The sequence below is a fragment of the Papaver somniferum genome, chromosome 3 (assembly GCF_003573695.1).
Source record: "Papaver somniferum cultivar HN1 chromosome 3, ASM357369v1, whole genome shotgun sequence".
NCBI lineage: Eukaryota > Viridiplantae > Streptophyta > Magnoliopsida > Ranunculales > Papaveraceae > Papaver > Papaver somniferum.
The window spans coordinates 10,160,405-10,166,404 of NC_039360.1; positions in this window are offsets into that span (position 1 = coordinate 10,160,405).

The window sequence follows — 6,000 nt, forward strand, 5'->3', positions numbered from 1 at the left end:
GAAGCTTCTAGTTAAGGTGGAACATTACCCTGAAAGAGAGATAGTTTTCACCTATCACAACCTCCCCTCTAGAATCTGTTCAAATTGCCACCGTTTTGGACATAAGATCAATAAATGTGCCATTCTACAACATAGGCCATTGGAGGATATCTATGATATCTCTATGCATTCTCCGGTTCTGGGGGACGACATTTTTTGGTTGGATAATACGCATATCCATATTTGGAACCCTCAAGACAACACTGATGCTCATGGAAATATGGAGTCTGTAGAACAATATTTGGTTATCCCAGGAAATGGAGAAACATTGTATGAGCTATTTAGAGAAGATCATCCCATTGTTGAGCATCCTAGTATTATTCCTGCGGTTGTTAATCGTCATACGAGGTGTTGGGATAGATAACTTATGATGAAAGAGAACATTCCCATTTAACCTGCCTGAAAATTTTATCCCTTTGCATGACTCAAGTTATGAGTCTTCTGGATCGGGTAACTCGGAGACTCGCCGAGTTATCAACTCAATGGCACAGATTGAAAACAACCCGGAACAAGATAATAGGATGGCACAGGTTCCATCCAATCCTAATAGTCCTATGCTAGAACCAGAAACTTTCTTAGTTAATCGAAGATTGTCTTTCTCATTTCCCCCATTTGAAGATGCCCAAGAAAATTTAACTTCTCCAATCTCTTCTGAATCAATTGCTTCGTCTATTTTTGAATCTCATGATAACTCTGTTTATCCTAGTCTGCATCCATTGCATACATCTTCTACATCCCCCAAAACTCAAACTAAGTCTGCATTCAAATTGTTAGTCCCGGATTTTCCATCTTCTTCACCGTTTGAAGGTCTCCGTATCTTGGTAATGGATTCGGACAATTTGCTTTCAAATTGATCAATATGGTTCTAATCTCAAAGAGAAGAAACAGGTGTTCGTGGGTGAAAATTGGTTCCGCTGTTTTTGGTAAATTTAGGTGTGTTGATGAGAAACGAATTCAAACCCTAAACAATGCACTGCGCGGGAGTACTTTTAGATTCGAGAGATCAATCTGTAAGACTCTGGAATAAACCAAGAAATGGATGTTCCAGATTCAATTCGGTCACAAGGTGAAGGAGAAGGGGTTGATATGATGGAGAGAAGCGAAGAAGGTGTTTGAGATCAAAATGTGGAACTGGCTTACAGAACGTAAGCTATCAGTTCTTGGTGTTTTCTGGATACTGTGTTAATAACACTTGTCTTCTTGTTGTCGAAATAGGTTGAAAACCTATTTATACAAGTCATTTGAGCGCAATCCTGATCTCATAGGAAGTTGAGAAGATTAAGTAGTGGAGTAGTGGTGTTGTATAAGAGCTGGTGATCATCACGTGGTCACTCCTTCACCCACTACTCTTATTGTTATTAACCGTTCGTCCTCCTGAAACGTTCTCATAGTGGGGGCGTTGCACGCCGCGCTGTAAACTGTCATACCAATACCCCAGTAAGTATCCCAAGTTTGTGACATGTTTGATTTCTCGAGCAAGTGGGTCAAGTCATGGGACTTGCCGCAAATAATAACATATGGTGCTATTAGGTTAAACAACTAAGTTTTTTATGAGGTCGATATAAAATATCGTATGTATTCGATGCACGTAAAGCATCGGCTTTAAGCAGCTCAAAATAATCGATGTGCATGAAGCATCATTGTTTGAGAGCTTGACTGAGTAAGTCGCAGATTTGGCGTCTTAAAAAGGCAGCATGATCGATCACCTTTGGATGATCAATTGAGAACCGTATGGGCGAGCTATCACTTGGACGATCATTTCCTGTGAAGGAGAGGTGGACGGTGATAGTTTTTTCGCCCCATCGATCGACTAGTATTCGATCTAATACGTCCGACCAAGACGTCAAAGATGGACGAACGAGACGGTTTTGAAGCAGCTGTCAGCTGTCGTTGATTTAGGTTTTGGCAGCCGTGCAAATACCCTATTTTGGTTAGTCGATTTTCAAGCTCCGGGAGCTGATTCAAACAGGCCAATCGGCCATGTGTGAAGTCGATCCGCTAGTGAGTATGTTGACATCTCCTGGGCTATGTAAAATCAGATCTAAGCCACTCAATTCGGCTGGCGAAGACGAGTGGTTATGATCGAGTTGCGATAGTAGCATATTGCCGCAAATATGAATTAAGGTTTTAGAAACGGACGCGTCTACCCTAGTTCAATCGAGCAATTTGATATGTCATTTGAAAAAGCGGGGGTCTAACAACACCACCCAATATTTTGATTAGAAATCTGTATGGACTAACTCCGAAATACTTTGCTAGAGAATCAACTAGACAGTCAGACTCAATCTATATAAAAAGTATCCCAAGGAGTTATTATCTCAATCTCTCGATTTGATCTTTACTCAAGCAAAAAGAAATCTGCGAGTATATATCAAAGAGAGATAACTTGGAAGGTACCAAAGACCAATGTCCAAGGATCAATCAATATCAATCAACAACCAAAGGTTGGATTTCCAATTGATGATCTTAACGCACAACCTGTATTATTTCAATTATATAAATATAATGCGGAAAAGAAATAACACAGACACCAGAGATCTTTTTAACGAGGAAACCACAAATGCAGAAAAACCCCGAGACCTAGTCCAGATTAGATACACACTGTATTAAGCCGCTACAGACACTAGCCTACTGCAAACTAACTTCAGACTGGACTATAGTTGAACCCCTATCAGTCTCCCACTGATACAAGGTACAGTTGCACCTCTACGCCTCTGATCCCATCAGGATACTACGTACTTGATTCCCTTTGCTGATCTCACCCACAACAAAGAGTTGCTACGACCCAAAATCGCAGGCTTTGATAAATAAACAAATCTGTCTCACACAGAAAAGTCTATCAAAGGATAAATCTGTCTCCCACAGATAAATCCTAAGTTTTGTTCCGTCTTTAGATATGAAATCAAGGTAACATGAACCAATTGATAATCCGGTCTTATATTCCCGAAGAACAGCCTAGATTAATCAATCACCTCTCAATAATCCTTCCTGAATACACAAGCGGATTATCGAGGAATCACCAACAGTGAGACGAAGATGTTCGTGACTTCTTTATCTTACCTATCGGAGAACTCAGAAGTTCTCAAGCCAATCAATCGATTGTACTCGTACGATAGAAAAATAAGATCAGATCACACAACTATGATAAAAGTAGTATCGGTCTGGCTTCAAAATCTCAATGAAGTCTTTAAGTCGTTAACCCGAATTTAGTGAAGAAACTCAAGGGTTAATGGAAATCGACTCTAGTGAGTGCACTAGTATCACACAGACGTGTGGGGATTAAGTTTTGCTCTAGCTAGATGTCTCCTATATATAGCCTTTCAAATCAGGGTTTTGCCTTAGTTACAAAGCAACCCATATATATCTCAACCGTTAGATTGAAAGACATAGCTTGTCAAACACACTTGTGGTAAACGTTTTCCAAGTTCGTGAAAACCGTCCCAAACGTGTACACTTATGTTGGTTCAACATAGTAACCAAAAGGCAACCATATGAGCTTCTCATATTGACCTGGGTCCTCATTCATCATAACTAGTTCACTTGACTCAAACGAACTAGTTATAGAGTCATTCAATTGTTATGAGATCTTATGTAACTACATAATACATAATTGAATTAAGATGATTCGATTCGATTGAATCGGCTCAATGAACATTATATCCACAGTTTGCATAAAGCATTCCTTAGTAATTTAATATCTTTGTTCAGAGCACATCTTTAGATCATAACCCCTTAAGTTCACAAACAAGTTCGCGGACTTAAGTTTAATCGGTTGAGTTTTCCAAACTCAGCAGAAATTCTCGGGTCGAGCACTTCCGCCAGTTCGCGGACTGAGCACACAAACGAGTTAGTGGAAAAACCCAACAAAAATTTTCGGTTCGAAAACTTCCGCCAGTTTGTGGACTGAGTCTGCGGACTGGGTTTGCGGACTTGGCAAGCCAATTCCACAATCCACCCGATTCTTCTTGCTCAACAAAGTTCGAAAACTTCGAATCAAGGAATACATGGTTATGTAATCTAAACTCTCATTTCAATCATTGAGACATTCTCAGAGGACGCTATCCCAACCGTTATTCACAGATCGTATCCACGTCAGAGCAATTCTCAAATATGATTGAAAGATGAAGATAAACTTGATCAAAGCGAGATGCTTTACAAACACATAAATTTCGAGAAAAAGATAAACATTGAATACTCAGCTCGAAATATCAAATGTGTTTGATTTAGTCTATATAGCATACGAATTTTGTCTCATAAGAAGTAGGAGATAGCATAGATAGACTTTCGAGTGATAGATAAGTTCAAGTCTTCACATACCTTTTTGTTGATGAAGTTCCATGGTTCCTTGGTGTAGATCTTCGTCGTTGCTGTTGAATCGCCATGAAGTCCTTGAGCTCAACTACACTTTTTCTATCCTAGTTCAAGGCTTAGCTAATAGGCTAGAAATCAAGACTTATATTTTTGACCACTAACATTAACAAACATGCTTGATAAAGCAACGCATGCGAGTTCGACCGAGCTATGCTCTAACAATATCCCCTTTGTCAATTTTAGTGACAAAACTATTAATACATATGGAATACAAAAAAGATAAACTTTAGTGGCTCCTAATCCTATTCCATAGTCTAATCTTCAACGTTCCTTGAAATCTTCGTCCTTCCAAGTACTCCAATGATCCCAAAGGTTGTAAGTTTAGCATCACCGTTGTTGAAGATACATAGCACAAATAATGAGAGAAATCAAGAGTCTCGATCATTATTTTACAGTGTCATAGTATTATTATGAACATCAAAGTCCAATTGTATCACGACTTTAACAATAATACTATGGTGATATGTATCACTCCCCCTTAGTCAATACTCTATCTCGATCATGGAAACCACTCCCCCTTACACAATGATCCGAGAACCATATGTATTTGTAGTGTGACCTACAATATTTCTCCCCCTTTTTGTCAATAAAATTGGCAAAGGTAAAAGAACAGGTTCATAATGAAATTTTCACAAGAGACATTTCATGACCAAAAGAAAAGACACACATCAACTTAACGATGCAATCTTATAGCCGAAGCTAACATCATTCATCAAGGAGTTTAAAGATACAAGATAACCCCTAAAAATTCCACAGCCGCACTCCCTGCAAGATATTACCATTAAGCACAAGTTCAAAAGAACTCTCCCCCATTTGATGTCATTCCCAAGAGAACAACATGAGCGACCTTAATTTCAAAAGAAAAGAAGGATTTTTATTTGGACGCCAAAAATCAAAAAGATGATCTTTTATATCCAAAACTCAACCAAATTAACCACAAGTAAACCCATGATTAATTCAATTGGAATACGCAACTAAATCAAACCATAAAAGTGATCAATTTAATTGAAAGGTGCTCGACACAAGTAAACTCACGGAGCAACCGGCTACGACAAAGTTAACCATACGGAGATAACTAACTCAATCGTTCAAATACTCAACATAGGGAGAATCCTTACGAAATATATGACAACAATAACCATAAGAGTATTATTAACATAGTATTTCAAATACTCAACACAAGAGATTGTGGAATATTTGAAACTTGAACTAGATTAACTACAAGAGAACTTATAATTAATCTAATCGGAATACGAATAATCAAACTAATCACCGAAGTAATCAATTTAATTATTTTTGGGCTCAACATAAAAGAATTATGGGACCCCGACTAAGTTCATCAAGAATATGACAAACCTAACCATACATGTACTCAACATAATAGAGAAAGAAGCTTATGGAGTACAAACTAAATAACCAAGGATGATTAATTTAGTTTATAATGTTCAACATATAATATCTCATGGAACAACCAACAAAGCCAAGGTTAATCGACTTAGTTGTAAGGTGCTCGACATAAGACACTCAATGGAGCCTTCACGGTATACAAACAATAGATCAATAAAGACCAAAACCGTGGATAAACATACA